This window comes from Somniosus microcephalus, chromosome 12 (genome assembly GCF_052327205.1).
Source record: "Somniosus microcephalus isolate GS21.2 chromosome 12, FLI_Smic_1.0, whole genome shotgun sequence".
Lineage (NCBI taxonomy): Eukaryota > Metazoa > Chordata > Chondrichthyes > Squaliformes > Somniosidae > Somniosus > Somniosus microcephalus.
Window position 1 is genome coordinate 6,049,735 of NC_140998.1, and position 17,145 is coordinate 6,066,879.

The 17,145-nt window shown below is 52.3% G+C and overlaps 1 protein-coding gene across 1 annotated transcript in view; it reads right to left on the reverse strand.

Moving 5' to 3' along the window:
- LOC147108994 (tubulin polyglutamylase TTLL5-like) overlaps window positions 1-17,145 on the reverse strand; it is a 166,084-nt gene that overhangs the window by 57,649 nt on the left and 91,290 nt on the right. The window lies entirely within an intron of this gene.

Below are 17,145 nucleotides of genomic sequence, written 5' to 3' on the forward strand. Positions count from 1 at the left end.
CCTCATCTCTGTCCTAAATGGCTTACCCCTTATCCTTAGACTGTGACCCCTGGTTCTGGACTCCCCGACCATCGGGAACATCCTTCCTGCATCTAGTCTGTCTAGTCCTGTTAGAATTTTATAAGTTTCAATGAGATCACCTCTCATTCTTCTAAACTCTAGCGAATATAAGCCCAATCGACCCAATCTCTCCTCATACCTCATTCCTGCCATCCCAGGTATCAGTCTGGTGAATCTTCGCTGCACTCCCTCCATGGCAAGAACATCCTTCCTCAGATAAGGGATGCACCCAGTGACAGTGATCCGTGCACCCAGTGAGAGCGATCCGTGCACCCAGTGAGAGCGATCCGCGCACCCAGTGAGAGCGATCCGTGCACCCAGTGAGAGCGATCCGTGCACCCAGGGAGAGCGATCCGTGCACCCAGTGAGAGCGATCCGTGCACCCAGTGACAGCGATCCGTGCACCCAGTGAGAGCGATCCGTGCACCCAGTGAGAGCGATCCGCGCACCCAGTGAGAGCGATCCGCGCACCCAGTGAGAGCGATCCGCGCACCCAGTGAGAGCGATCCGTGCACCCAGTGACAGCGATCCGTGCACCCAGTGAGAGCGATCCGAGCACCCAGTGAGAGCGATCCGTGCACCCAGTGACAGCGATCCGTGCACCCAGTGACAGCGATCCGTGCACCCAGTGAGGGCGATCCGTGCACCCAGTGAGGGCGATCCGTGCACCCAGTGAGAGCGATCCGTGCACCCAGTGAGAGCGATCCGTGCACCCAGTGAGAGCGATCCGTGCACCCAGTGAGAGCGATCCGTGCACCCAGTGAGAGCGATCCGTGCACCCAGTGAGAGCGATCCGTGCACCCAGTGAGAGCGATCCGTGCACCCAGTGAGAGCGATCCGTGCACCCAGTGACAGCGATCCGTGCACCCAGTGAGAGCGATCCGTGCACCCAGTGAGAGCGATCCGTGCACCCAGTGAGAACGATCCGTGCACCCAGTGAGAGCGATCCGTGCACCCAGTGAGAGCGATCCGTGCACCCAGTGAGAGCGATCCGTGCACCCAGTGAGAGCGATCCGTGCACCCAGTGAGAGCGATCCGCGCACCCAGTGAGAGCGATCCGCGCACCCAGTGACAGCGATCCGTGCACCCAGTGAGAACGATCCGTGCACCCAGTGAGAGCGATCCGTGCACCCAGTGAGAGCGATCCGTGCACCCAGTGAGAGCGATCCGCGCACCCAGTGACAGCGATCCGTGCACCCAGTGAGAGCGATCCGTGCACCCAGTGAGAGCGATCCGTGCACCCAGTGACAGCGATCCGCGCACCCAGTGACAGCGATCCGTGCACCCAGTGAGAGCGATCCGTGCACCCAGTGAGAGCGATCCGCACACCCAGTGACAGCGATCCGTGCACCCAGTGAGAGCGATCCGTGCACCCAGTGAGAGCGATCCGTGCACCCAGTGAGAGCGATCCGTGCACCCAGTGAGAGCGATCCGCGCACCCAGTGAGAGCGATCCGTGCACCCAGTGACAGCGATCCGTGCACCCAGTGAGAGCGATCCGAGCACCCAGTGAGAGCGATCCGTGCACCCAGTGACAGCGATCCGTGCACCCAGTGACAGCGATCCGTGCACCCAGTGAGAGCGATCCGTGCACCCAGTGAGGGCGATCCGTGCACCCAGTGAGAGCGATCCGTGCACCCAGTGAGAGCGATCCGTGCACCCAGTGAGAGTGATCCGTGCACCCAGTGAGAGCGATCCGTGCACCCAGTGAGAGCGATCCGTGCACCCAGTGAGAGCGATCCGTGCACCCAGTGAGAACGATCCGTGCACCCAGTGAGAGCGATCCGTGCACCCAGTGAGAGCGATCCGTGCACCCAGTGAGAGCGATCCGTGCACCCAGTGAGAGCGATCCGTGCACCCAGTGAGAGCGATCCGCGCACCCAGTGACAGCGATCCGCGCACCCAGTGAGAACGATCCGTGCACCCAGTGAGAGCGATCCGTGCACCCAGTGAGAGCGATCCGAGCACCCAGTGAGAGCGATCCGCGCACCCAGTGACAGCGATCCGTGCACCCAGTGAGAGCGATCCGCGCACCCAGTGAGAGCGATCCGTGCACCCAGTGAGAGCGATCCGTGCACCCAGTGAGAGCGATCCGTGCACCCAGTGAGAGCGATCCGTGCACCCAGTGAGAGCGATCCGCGCACCCAGTGAGAGCGATCCGCGCACCCAGTGAGAGCGATCCGCGCACCCAGTGACAGCGATCCGCGCACCCAGTGACAGCGATCCGTGCACCCAGTGAGAGCGATCCGTGCACCCAGTGACAGCGATCCGTGCACCCAGTGAGAGCGATCCGTGCACCCAGTGACAACGATCCGTGCACCCAGTGAGAGCGATCCGCACACCCAGTGAGAGCGATCCGTGCACCCAGTGAGAGCGATCCGCGCGCCCAGTGAGAGCGATCCGCGCACCCAGTGAGAGCGATCCGCGCACCCAGGGAGAGCGATCCGTGCACCCAGCGAGAGCGATCCGTGCACCCAGCGAGAGCGATCCGTGCACCCAGCGAGAGCGATCCGTGCACCCAGTGAGAGCGATCCGTGCACCCAGTGAGAGCAATCCGTGCACCCAGTGAGAGCGATCCGTGCACCCAGTGAGAGCGATCCGTGCACCCAGTGAGGGCGATCCGTGCACCCAGTGAGGGCGATCCGTGCATCCAGTGAGAGCGATCCGTGCACCCAGTGAGAGCGATCCGTGCACCCAGTGAGAGCGATCCGTGCACCCAGTGAGAGCGATCCGTGCACCCAGTGACAGCGATCCGTGCACCCAGTGAGAGCGATCCGTGCACCCAGTGAGAGCGATCCGTGCACCCAGTGACAGCGATCCGTGCACCCAGTGACAGCGATCCGTGCACCCAGTGAGAGCGATCCGTGCACCCAGTGAGAACGATCCGTGCACCCAGTGAGGGCGATCCGCGCACCCAGTGAGAACGATCCGTGCACCCAGTGAGAGCGATCCGTGCATCCAGTGAGAGCGATCCGTGCACCCAGTGAGAGCGATCCGTGCACCCAGTGAGAGCGATCCGTGCACCCAGTGAGAGCGATCCGTGCACCCAGTGAGAGCGATCCGTGCACCCAGTGAGAGCGATCCGTGCACCCAGTGAGAACGATCCGTGCACCCAGTGAGAGCGATCCGTGCACCCAGTGAGAGCGATCCGTGCACCCAGTGAGAGCGATCCGCGCACCCAGTGAGAACGATCCGTGCACCCAGTGAGAGCGATCCGCGCACCCAGTGAGAACGATCCGTGCACCCAGTGAGAGCGATCCGTGCATCCAGTGGGAGCGATCCGCGCACCCAGTGAGAGCGATCCGCGCACCCAGTGAGAGAGATCCGTGCATCCAGTGAGAGCGATCCGCGCACCACGGAGAGCGATCCGTGCACCCAGCGAGAGCGATCCGCGCGCCCAGCGAGAGCGATCCGCGCGCCCAGAGAGAGCGATCCGCGCGCCCAGCGAGAGCGATCCGCGCGCCCAGCGAGAGCGATCCGCGCGCCCAGAGAGAGCGATCCGCGCGCCCAGAGAGAGCGATCCGTGCGCCCAGAGAGAGCGATCCGTGCGCCCAGTGAGAGCGATCCGTGCGCCCAGTGAGAGCGATGCTGCATGCCCTTCAGGCAGTGGCGGCAGTGCGGACCTGGGAGGAGCGGCGAGGCGGTGGCGCTACCAACACAGCACCGCCGGAATTTTCATAGTGAGGTCAGAAGTCAAAAGTGACGTCGGCACAAGGGGATGGAGCTGATTGGTGAGTATCTGGTAAGTGTTTTCACTTGGCTTTCTTAGAGTTTTAAGTTTATTCCAGCTCGGTTAGTAAATTAGAGGTTAATTAGAGGTATGGCAGGGCAGCTCACACCCGTGGATTGCCCATCCTGTGCCATGTGGGAAGTCCTGGACACCTCCCGTGGTCTGGACGACCACATGTGCGGGAAGCATCGCCAGCTACAGCAGCTCGAGCACCGGGTTACGGAGCTTGAACGACGGCTGCAGTCACTGCTGTGCATCCGCGAGGCTGAGAGCTACATGGATAGCACGTTTCGGGAGGTGTCACCCCGCAGCTTAAGAGTGTGCAGGCAGAGAGAGAATAGGTGACCACCAGTCAGAAGAGGAGGACCAGGCAGGTAGTGTAGGAATCCCCTGAGCCCATCTTGCTCACCAACCAGCATTCGGTGCTGAGTTCTCCTCTTCTTCTTCTTAGGCAGTCCCTCGGAACCGAGGATGACTTCCTTCCATGTAAAGAATGAGTTCTCAGGTGACTGATGAGTCCAATGCGGGACCTACAGTCTCTGTCACAGGTGGGGCAGACCAGGACCCCCAGATCCCTTTGTACTTCAGTACTTTCAAGTTTCTTGCCATTAAGATAATAACTTGCTCTACGATTTTTCCTGCCAAAGTGCATAACCTCACACTTCCCAGTATTGTATTCCATCTGCCAAATCTCTGCCCACTTACTTAGCCTGTCTATGTCCCCTTGCAGGTTTTTATGTCCTCCTCACTCACTACTTTCCCTCCCATCTTAGTATCGTCTGCAAACGTTGATGTTGTGTATGTAACCTGTTCCACCTTAAGAGAGCTTAAGCCTGTTCCACCTTAAGAGATGTACCGGGGGTGAACACACCGGTATATAAGCACTGTGCAGTAATCTTGTATTCAGTGTAGTCCCTACCTCCAACCAGTAAAGACCTGTTTTATTGTTACTGATTAAGTCTGAGTATTAATTACTTGAACAACTCACAGACTTAACACTGGCGACGAGTCAGGTTCTTACCCTGCGGCAGTTATTCCACGGCGGCTTCGTCCACAGACAGGACGTTGAAGAGACGTTTCAAATCTCACCACCCCACTGGAAGCGACAGGCATTAGGACCCTGAAGCCTCCATCAGCGACTGAAAACTGGAGGACAGAAGACATCCTGCAGCTTCTTTTTCAACCTCGGTGGTGGGTAAGCCAAGCAGCGTTGGCTGCAAAGACAGGGCTGGGGGAAGTCGGAGGTAGAAGAGCCATCGATCGCAATCCCTGATAAGGGCCGCACTCGGGCTGAAAGGCGCAGCGTCGGCAGACACTGAACGCGCGAGAGCCGCGGTGAAAAGCGCGGGCCATCGATCGCGGCGGAGATAAGGGCCGCACTCGGGGCTGAAGGGAGACGGCGTCGGGGGACGGGTGAAGACCGCCAAGCGCAGGAAAACCGCCATTTTGTGGGCGGAGGACGACGGCAAGAGCGGGAAGCCGCCATCTTGGATAGCAGTAAAAAAAAAAATCTGAGAAATTGCAAATCTGATAAAGTACTACAATGCCTAAACACGGGAATATTAGCAACTTTGATAGTGACATCGAAGATTGGGCCATATATGTTGAACGAGTTAAAAATTATTGTAAGGCCAATAAAATTCGTGAGGCTGATAAAGCACTAACATTATTAAATTTAATGGGTGCGAAGACATACGGGCAATTGAAACACCTGTTATCACCAGATGAACCGGCGGATAAGACGTTCGATGAGATTGTTACTGTCCTGAAAGATCATCTAAACCCCACGCCGCTGATGCTAGCGGAACGATTTAAATTTTACGACAGAAGGCAGCTACAGCATGAAAGCAATGCTGAATATTTGCTGGAATTGCGTAAATTAGCGAAATATTGCCAGTTTGGAACGGGACTGACAGATGCACTACGAGACAAATTTGTGTGTGGTTTATTTAAACAGGATACACAAAAGCGACTGCTCGAGGAGAATGAGCTGACGCTTGAGAAGGCGGTCACTATGGCAGCAGCACACGAAGCCGCAGCGAGAGGCACGGCAGTAATGCAGCTACGGTCACCAGAGCTCAGTGCACACAAATTGGGTGTGAGTTCTGGCAAATGTTATCGTTGTGGAAAGACAACGCATGATCAGAACCAGTGTTGGTTTAAAAACCAAGAATGTAGAACTTGTGGTAGGCTTGGACATATAGCTAGAGTATGCAGGTCAGGGAAGAAGACCAGCAACAAGAAGTCACCGCAAGGAAAATACGCAAAAGCACACAAGGTGGCCGAACAGGAGTCCGATTCAGACGCTAGCAGTAATGAACTGGCTGGCTTAAGCAGTATTGAACTGGCTAGCTTAAGGGTACTCAACGTTGGTAAGGGTGCAGACCTCCAGACAATTTGGGTTACTCTTCAGATAGAAGGAGTCCAAGTAAAAATGGAATTGGACACTGGATCGGCATTGTCGGTCATGAATAAGAAAGATTACAGAAGGTTATTCCAACATATTCCCCTACAGGATACGGAGATTATATTGACAACCTACACGGGGCAGAGAGTGTACCCCATCGGGACAATAAAGGTTGCAGTGGCCAACAAGGGCGAAGGAAGTCAAATAATGGACTTATATGTGCTACCGGAGGGAGGTCCACCACTACTAGGCCGGGAGTGGTTTAGAAACATAAATATGGACTGGCATTCGCTAAAAGCCATAAAGAGTGAGAACTCGGTGCAGATAATCAGCCCAGACTCTAGAACTGACGATGGTAAGACCAACCCATGTGCAAAAGACAAAGTTTCAGCACAGAATTCCACTGAGCAACAACAACATAGTTTAACAGAGAATTCTGAGTCTGTCAAGTCTACTGATATGCACATTCTTGAGGGACACTGGGCTCGAACTCAACTCCATTTCAAACTACAACAGCAATTAGAACAAATGATTCGCCGTTTTGAGCAAGAGATGAATGAAATAGAAAAGTTCTTTGTTACAGAGTGGGAGAATCTGGAAAGGCAACAGAAGCAACTGATGGAGAAAATGGAGCAGGAGCACACCAACCATCTGCGCGAGGAGGCCGAACGAATCAAAACTGATTCAGGTTCTGAAGGTGCGTGCCATAATCTGGTGTCAGAAGAGTTAACGGTCAGCCAACTCCTTCATATGCTGAGGGACAAGACTCTGAAATGGGAAAAACTTGAACACGAGCTGCGATCTTCAAAGGAAAAGGGTTCGGAGCTCTCAAAAGTCATTGAGATGGCTGATGTGACGACACAGACTGAAACGACTGCAACAGAGCAGCCATTGGATGCCAAAAGTACGCTGACTCACGTCAATGTAGAACAACAGACCGCTGAAACAGCTGCTCCGGTAGAGGGATTGCATAGTCCGATCAATCAATCTCCAAAGGAAGTTGAAGTATTAAAATCACAAATGAGGTCACTAGTAAACGACTTGCTGAAAGCCCAGAAAAAGCTGGATGCAGAGGTACACATGAAGAAGTCTCTTCAGGAAAGATGTCTGGATTTGGAACAAGAGCTGGCTAACGTCCAGCTGGGTATGGAGGAAATAGACGACCCTCTCGCTGACCTGTCGGACGACTCCGAATATTACTATGTCCTGTCCTGCCCAACTTGTAACTTCGACTCCCACCATACAGAAATCATGGAGGAGCACCGAAAGTCTACGGAACATCGGGAGCTACGAAAAAAAGGAGGAAGAGAAGGAGGAACTGCGCATGCAGCTGGCAGCTGACAATGGAGCCCAGAGAGTCTCCAAGAAGCAGAAAAGGAAAAGTAAAAACAGAAAATGACCCATCTGAACCATTATCACCTCTACCAGATCACACACGTGGTCCCTCCGAACGGAGCCAAATCAGTTCGGAAGTTCAAGCTGTTAAATCCATGAAAGGACTATTGAATGAGTAACGTGAACCGACTACACCACAGAGATTGAATCTGTGAACTGTTTTCCGCAGAGACTGAATCTGTGATATGTTACGTTAAACATGAAGTTATATATGTATATATGTTATTACGTTATGTTAAATGGGGGGGGATGACTATAAAGCTAAGAAGGGAGGAGTGTTGTGTATGTAACCTGTTCCACCTTAAGAGAGCTTAAGCCTGTTCCACCTTAAGAGATGTACCGGGGGTGAACACACCGGTATATAAGCACTGTGCAGTAATCTTGTATTCAGTGTAGTCCCTACCTCCAACCAGTAAAGACCTGTTTTATTGTTACTGATTAAGTCTGAGTATTAATTACTTGAACAACTCACAGACTTAACAGTTGATATGTTACACTCGGTCCCCTCCTCCAAATCGTTAATATAGATTGTAAAGAGTTGGGGACCCAGCACTGACCCCTGCGGAACACCACTAGTTACTGATTGCTAGTCTGAGAATGAACCATTTATCCCAACTCTATGCCTTCTGTTAGACAGCCAATCCTCTATCCATGCCAGAATATTACCCCCAATCCCGTGATTTTTTATCTTATGCAATAATCTTTTGTGTGGCACCTTGTCAAATGCCTTCTGGAAGTCTAAATACGCTACGTCCACTGGTTCCCCTTTATCCACCCTATATGTTACTTCCTCAAAGAACTCCAGCAAATTTGTCAAACATGACTTCCCCTTCATAAAACCATGCTGACTTTGTCCTATTAAATTATGATTATCCAAATGTCCTGTTACTGTCTCCTTAATAATGGACTCCAAAATTTTACCTACCACAGATGTTAGGCTAACCGGTCTATAGTTTCCAGCCTTCTGTCTACTGCCCTTTTTAAATAAGGGTGTTACATTAGCAGTTTTCCAGTCTGCCGGGACCTTTGCTGAGTCCAGGGAGTTTTGAAAAATTATTACCAATGCATCCACAATCCCTACCGCCACTTCCCTCAAGACCCTAGGATGTAAGCCATCAGGTCCAGGTGATTTATCTGCCTTGAGTCCCATTATTTTACCTAGTACCACTTCCTTAGTGATTTTGATCGTGTTTAGCTCCTCCCCCCCTAGAGCCCCCTGTTTGTCCAGTGTTGGGATATTCTTCGTGTCCTCTACTGTAAAGACTGATACAAAATATTCATTCAGTGTTTTTGCCATCTCCATATTTCCCACCATTAATTTCCCGGTCTCATCCTCTAAGGGACCAACATTTACTTTAGCCACCCTTTTTCTTTTTATATAACTATAAAAACTCTTACTATCTGTTTTTATATTTTTTGCTAATTTACTTTCATAATCTATCTTCCCTTTCTTAATCAATCTTTTTGTTATTTTTTGCTGTCTTTTAAAGTTTTCCCAATCCTCTATCCTCCCACTAGATTTGGCTACCTTATATGCCCTTGTTTTTAGTCGAATACTATCCTTAATTTCTTTACTTAGCCACGGATGGCTGTCTTTTCTTTTACACCCTTTTCTTCTCAGTGGAATATATATTTTTTGGAAGTTGTAAAATAACTCCTTAAATGTACACCACTGATCATGTATCGTCTTACCCTTTAATCTATTTTCCCAATCCACTCTACTCAATTCCGCTCTCATACCTTCATAGTCTCCTTTATTCAAGCTTAGCACGCTTCTTTGAGATCCAACCTTCTCACCCTCTAATTGAATATGGAATTCAACCATGTTATGGTCACTCATTCCAAGGGGATCCTTTACTAGGACATTTTTAATTAATCCTGTCTCGTTACACAGGACCAGATCTAAGGTTGCTTGCCCCCTGGTCGGTTCAGTTACATACTGCTCAAGAAACCCATCCGTAATACACTCAATGAACTCATCCTCAAGGCAGCCCTGCCTAATTTGATTTGTCCAATTAATATGATAGTTAAAATCCCCCATAATTATAGATGTTCCCTTATTACAAGCCTCAACTATTTCTTGATTGATACTCCGTCCAACAGAGTTGCAACTGTTCGGAGGCCTATAGGCTACGCCCACTAGTGTTTTTTTCCCCTTATTATTCCTTATCTCCACCCAAACTGTTTCATTATCTGATCTTTTGACCCAATATCATTTCTCTGTATTACAGTGATTCCTTCCTTTATTAACATAGCCACCCCACCTCCCCTTCCTTCCTGCCTGTCCTTCCTGATCATTAAATAACCTAGTGAGAGAGGAAGTATTAAGAACATAAGAAATAGGAGCAGGAGTAGGCCATACGGCCCCTCGGGCCTGCTCCGCCATTCAATAGGATCATGGCTGATCCGAATCTAGACTCACGTCCACTTCCCTGCCCTCTCCCCGTAACCCCTAATTCCCTTATCTGCTAGGACAATGTCTATCTCCATTTTAAATTTATTTAATGTTGCAGCTTCCAGAGCTCTCTGGGGTAGCAAATTCCATAGATTTACTACCCTCTGAGTGAAGAAGTTTCTCCTCATCTCAGTTTTGAAAGGGCAGCCCCTTATTCTAAGATTATGCCCCCTAGTTCTAGTCTCACCCATCAGTGGAAACATCCTCACCGCATCCACCCGATCAAGCCCCCTCACAATCTTATATGTTTCGATAAGATCGCCTCTCATTCTTCTGAATTCCAATGAGTAGAGTCCCAACCTATTCAACCTTTCCTCATACGTCAACCCCCTCATCTCTGGAATCAACCGAGTGAACCTTCTCTGAACCGCCTCGAGAGCAAGTATATCTTTTCTTAAATATGGAAACCAAAACTGCACGCAGTATTCCAGGTGTGGCCTCACCAATACCCTGTATAACTGCAGCAAGGCTTCCCTGTTTTCATACTCCATCCCCCTTGCAATAAAAGCCAAGATTCCATTGGCCTTCCTGATCACCTGCTGCACCTGCATACTAACTTTTTGTGTTTCATGTACCAGGACCCCCAGATCCCTTTGTACTGCAGTACTTTGCAGTTTCTCTCCATTTAGATAATAACTTGCTCTTTGATTTTTTCTGCCAAAGTGCATAACCTCACACTTTACAACATTATATTGCATCTGCGAAATCTCTGCCCACTCACTTAGCCTGTCTATGTCCTTTTGCAGGTTTTTTATTTCCTCCTCACTCACTGCTTTCCCTCCCATCTTTGTATCGTCGGCAAACTTGGATATGTTGCACTCGGTCCCTTCCTCCAAATCATTAATGTAGATTGTAAAGAGTTGGGGTCCCAGCACTGATCCCTGTGGGACACCACTAGTTACTGACTGCCAGCCCGAGAATGAACCATTTATCCCAACTCTCTGTTATCTGTTAGATAGCCAATCTTCCACCCATGCCAGTATATTACCCCCAATCCCGTGATTTTTTATCTTTTGTGTGGAACCTTGTCAAATGCCTTTTGGAAGTCCAAATACACTACATCCACTGGTTCCCCTTTATCCACCCTGTATGTTACATCCTCAAAGAATTCGAGCAAATTTGTCAAACATGACTTCCCCTTTGTAAAACCATGCTGACTCTGTCCTATTAAATTATGTTTATCCAAATGCTCTGATACTGTTTCCTTAATAATGGACTCCAACATTTTACCTAAGGGGTTTAGCAGCGTTAAAAGTGGATAAATCCCCAGGCCCAGATGAAATGTATCCCAGGCTGTTAAACAAAGCAAAAGTGGAAATAGCAGAGGCCCTGACCATCATTTTTCAATCCTCTCTGGCTTCAGGTGTGGTGCCGGAGGACTGGAGGACTGCGAATCTGGTACCCTTGTTTAAAAAGGGAGAAAAGGATAGACCGAGTAATTACAGGCCAGTCAGCCTAACCTCGGTGGTGGGAACATTTTTGGAAAGAATTCTGAAGGACAGGATAAATCTTCATTTAGAAAGACACGGATTAATCAAGGATAGTCAGCACGGATTTGTTAAGGAAAGGTTGTGTCTGACAAACTTGATTGAATTTTTTGAAGAGATAACAAGGAGGGTAGATGAGGGTAGTGTGTTTGATGTAGTGTATATAGACTTTAGCAAGGCTTTTGATAAGGTTCCACATGGCAGACTAGTCACAAAGTTAAAAGCCTATGGGATCCAGGGCAAAGTGTCAAGTTGGATTCAAAACTGGCTCAGAGACAGGAAGCAGAGGGTAATGGTTGATGGGTGTTTTTGTGACTGGAAGGCTGTTTCCAGTGGGGTTCCGCAGGGCTCAGTACTAGGTCCCTTGCTTTTTGTGGTATATATCAACGATCTTGACTTGAATATAGGGGGTTTGATTAAGAAGATTGCAGATGATACAAAAATCGGCTGTGTGGTTGATACTGAAGAAGGAAGCTGTAGACTGCAGGAAGATATCAATAAATTGGTCAGGTGGGCAGAACAGTGGCAAATGGAATTCAATCTGGAGAAGTATGAGGTAATGCATTTTGGGAGGGCTAACAAGGAAAGGGAATACACATTAAATGGTAGGACACGGAGTGGTGTCTTCTTCTTCTTAGGCAGTCCCTCGGAACCGAGGATGACTTGCTTCCACATTAAAAATGAGTTCTCAGGTGACTGATGAGTCCAATGCGGGACCTACAGTCTCTGTCACAGGTGGGGCAGACGGTGGTTGAAGGGGCGGGTGGGTGGGGTGCTTGGGTTGACGTGCGCTCCTTGCGCTGCCTCCGCTTGCCTTCCGCTTGCTCCCGGCGAAGAGACTCGAGGTGTTCCGCGCCTTCCCGGATGCTTCTCCTCCACTTTGTGCGGTCTTGGGCCAGGGATTCCCAGGTGTCGGTGGGGATGTTACACTTTTTCAAGGAGGCTTTGAGGGTGTCCTTGAAGCGTTTCCTCTGCCCACCTGGGGCTCTCTTGCCGTGCCGGAGCTCCGAGTAGAGCGCTTGTTTTGGGAGTCTTGTATCGGGCATGCGGACAATGTGACCCGTCCATCGGAGCTGATTGAGCGTGGTCAGAGCTTCGATGCTGGGGATGTTGGCCCGAGCAAGAACACTGACGTTGGTACACCAATCCTGCCAATGAATTTGCAGGATCTTGCGGAGGCAGCATTGGTGGTACCTCTCCAGTGCTTTGAGGTGCCTGCTGTACATGGTCCATGTCTCTGAGGCATACAGCAGGGCGGGTATCACTGCTGCTCTGTAGACCATGAACTTAGTGCCGGGTTTGAGGTCCTGGTCTTCAAACACTCTCTTCCTCAGGCGACCAAAGGCTGCACTGGCACACTGAAGGCGGTGTTGGACTTCGTCGTCGACGTCTGCCCTTGTTGACAGTAGGCTCCCGAGGTATGGAAAGTGGTCCACGTTGTCCAAGGCCTTGTCGTGTATTTTGATAATCGGGGGCAGCACTGTGTGGCGGGGGCAGGTTGGTAGAGGACCTTTGTCTTACGGATGTTTAGTGTAAGGCCCATGCTCTCGTACGCTTCGGTGAAGGTGTCGACGATGGTTTGGAGTTCGACCTCTGAGTGAGCGCAGACGCAAGCGTCGTCTGCATACTGTAATTCAATGACAGAGGATGGGACGACCTTGGATCTGGACTGGAGGCGACGGAGGTTGAACAGTTTCCCATTTGTTCTGTAAATTAGCTCCACTCCAGCGGGGAGCTTACTGAGAGTGAGATGGAGCATTGCAGCAAGGAAGATCGAGAAGAGCATTGGTGCGATGACACAGCCTTGCTTGACCCCGGTTCGTAAGTGAATTGGGTCTGTGGTGGAACCGTTAGTCAGGATCACGGCTTGCATGTCGTCGTGAAGCAGGCGGAGGATGGTGGCAAACTTTTGAGGGCAGCCGAATTTGAGGAGGACACTCCATAATCCCTCACGGTTGACAGTGTCGAAGGCCTTTGTGAGGTCAAAGAAGGCCATGAGTAGTGTAGAGGAACAAAGGAACCTTGGAGTGCATATTCACAGATCCCTGAAGGTAGCAGGCCAAGTAGATAAGGTGATTAAGGCATATGGAATGCTTGCCTTGATTAGCTGTGGCATAGAATATAAGAGCAGGGGTGTTATGCTTCAACTGTATAAAACACTAGCTAGGCCTCAGCTAGAGTACTGCGTGCAGTTCTGGTCACCACATTACAGGAAAGATGTGATTGCACTAGAGAGGGTGCAGAGGAGATTTACAAGGATGTTGCCGGGAGTAGAGAATCTTAGCTATGAGGAAAGACTGGATAGGCTGGGTCTGTTTCCCTTGGAAGAGGAGGCTGAGGGGAGACCTTATTGAGGTGTATAAAATTATGAGGGGCATAGATAAAGTGGATAGAAAGCACCTATTTCCCTTAGCAGAGGGGTCAAAAACCAGGGGGCAAAGATTTAAAATAATTGGGGGAAGGTTTAGAGGAGATTTGAGGGGAAATTTCTTCACCCAGAGGGTTGTGGGGGTCTGGAACTCACTGCCTGAAAGGGTGGTAGAGGCAGGAACCCTAGCCACATTTAAAAAGTACTTGGATGTGCACTTGGGATGCTGTAACCTGCAGGGCTACGGACCAAGAGCTGGGAAGTGGGATTAGGCTGGAGAGCTCTTTGATGGTCGGCGCGGACACGATGGGCCGAAATGGCCTCCTTCTGTGCTGTAACTTTCTATGGTTCTATTCTATGATTCTATCAACCGTGACCTGATTGAATGGCGGAACAGGCTCGAGGAACTGAATGGCCGACTCCTGTTCCTATGGCACTAGATCAAAGGACAATTCAATTAATAAATGTAATGATGTTATGATGAAATAAGTAATTATAGGCATTGTTATTTTGTTTAAACTCTTACATTGAACATTAAAATTTCAGTTACTGAGAAAACAAAATGGCTGATCAAAAACTTTTAGATGAAAAATTTTCAGAAACCATTTTGAGCGATTTGTTGGGAGAAGCCGCCTAGTGGTCAAATACTGTAGTTACAGGGTGATGAATTTACCAGATATAATTGTGGACAGCAGAATTCAAAGTGGAAAAAGTGAACTCATGTGATGAATAGTGACAACTATTTTTTTAGTTTTATAGACAGGAAGTTTTTTGATTTAAGATATAGATTCTGTCAGCCATGGCTCAGTGGAAAGCACTCTCAAAGGTCATGGGTTCAAGTCCCACACCAGAGATCTGAGCGTATAATCCAGGCTGGCACGCTCAGTGCAGTACTGAGGGACTGCCACACTGTCAGAGGGGCAGTACTGAGGGAATGCCGCACTGTCGGAGGGGCAGTACTGAGGGAATGCCGCACTGTCAGAGGGGCAGTACTGAGGGAATGCCGCACTGTCGGAGGGTCAGTACTGAGGGAATGCCGCACTGTCAGAGGGGCAGTACTGAGGGAATGCCGCACTGTCGGAAGGGCAGTACTGAGGGAATGCCGCACTGTCGGAGGGGCAGTACTGAGGGAGGGCCGCACTGTCGGAGGGGCAGTACTGAGGGAATGCCGCACTGTCAGAGGGGCAGTACTGAGGGAGCGCTGCACTGTCAGAGGGGCAGTACCGAGGGAATGCCGCACTGTCGGAGGGGCAGTACTGAGGGAATGCCGCACTGTCGGAGGGGCAGTACCGAGGGAATGCCGCATTGTCGGAGGGGCAGTACTGAGGGAGCGCCGCATTGTCGGAGGGGCAGTACTGAGGGAGCGCCGCACTGTCGGAGGGGCAGTACCGAGGGAGTGCTGCACTGTCGGAGGGGCAGTACTGAGGGAGCCCCGCACTGTCAGAGGGGCAGTACTGAGGGAGTGCTGCACTGTCGGAGGGGCAGTACTGAGGGAGCCCCGCACTGTCGGAGGGGCAGTACTGAGGGAGCGCCGCACTGTCAGAGGGGCAGTACTGAGGGAGCGCCGCACTGTCAGAGGGGCAGTACTGAGGGAATGCCGCACTGTCGGAGGGGCAGTACTGAGGGAGCGCCGCACTGTCAGAGGGGCAGTACTGAGGGAGTGCCGCATTGTCGGAGGGGCAGTACTGAGGGAGCGCCGCACTGTCAGAGGGGCAGTACTGAGGGAGTGCCGCACTGTCGGAGGGGCAGTACTGAGGGAGCGCCGCACTGTCAGAGGGGCAGTACCGAGGGAGCGCCGCACTGTCAGAGGGGCAGTACTGAGGGAGCGCCGCACTGTTGGAGGGACAGTACTGAGGGAGCGCCGCACTGTCAGAGGGGCAGTACTGAGGGAGCGCCGCACTGTTGGAGGGGCAGTACTGAGGGAGTGCCGCATTGTGGGAGGGGCAGTACTGAGGGAATGCCGCATTGTCGGAGGGGCAGTACCGAGGGAGCGCCGCACTGTGGGAGGGGCAGTACCGAGGGAGTGCCGCATTGTCGGAGGGGCAGTACTGAGGGAGTGCCGCACTGTCGGAGGGGCAGTACTGAGGGAATGCCGCATTGTCGGAGGGGCAGTACTGAGGGAGCGCCGCACTGTCAGAGGGGCAGTACTGAGGGAGCGCCGCATTGTCGGAGGGGCAGTACCGAGGGAGCGCCGCACTGTCGGAGGGGCAGTACTGAGGGAGCGCCGCACTGTCGGAGGGGCAGTACTGAGGGAATGCCGCATTGTCGGAGGGGCAGTACTGAGGGAGGACTGCACTGTCGGAGGGGCAGTACTGAGGGAGCGCTGCACTGTCGGAGGGGCAGTACTGAGGGAGCGCCGCACTGTCGGAGGGGCAGTACCGAGGGAGCGCCGCACTGTCGGAGGGGCAGTACCGAGGGAGTGCTGCACTGTGGGAGGGGCAGTACTGAGGGAGCGCCGCACTGTCGGAGGGGCAGTACTGAGGGAGCGCCGCACTGTCAGAGGGGCAGTACCGAGGGAGCGCCGCACTGTCGAAGGGGCAGTACTGAGGGAGCGCCGCACTGTCGGAGGGGCAGTACTGAGGGAGCCCCGCACTGTCGGAGGGGCAGTACTGAGGGAGCGCCGCACTGTCGGAGGGGCAGTACTGAGGGAGCGCTGCACTGTCGGAGGGGCAGTACTGAGGGAGCGCCGTACTGTCGGAGGGGCAGTACTGAGGGAGTGCTGCACTGTCGGAGGGGCAGTACTGAGGGGGCGCTGCACTGTCGGAGGGGCAGTACTGAGGGAGTGCCGCACTGTCGGAGGGGCAGTACTGAGGGAGCGCTTCACTGTAGGAGGGGCAGTACTGAGGGAGCGCTGCACTGTCGGAGGGGCAGTACTGAGGGAGTGCCGCACTGTCGGAGGGGCAGTACTGAGGGAGCGCTTCACTGTAGGAGGGGCAGTACTGAGGGAGCATCGCACAGTCGAAGAGGCAGTACTGAGGGAGCGCTTCACTGTAGGAGGGGCAGTACTGAGGGAGCGCTTCACTGTAGGAGGGGCAGTACTGAGGGAGCATCGCACAGTCGAAGGGGCAGTACTGAGGGAGCGCTTCACTGTAGGAGGGGCAGTACTGAGGGAGCGTCGCACTGTAGGAGGGGCAGTACTGAGGGAGCATCGCACAGTCGGAGGGGCAGTACTGAGGGAGCGCTGCACTGTCGGAGGGGCAGTACTGAGGGAGCGCTGCACTGTCGGAGGGGCAGTACTGAGGAA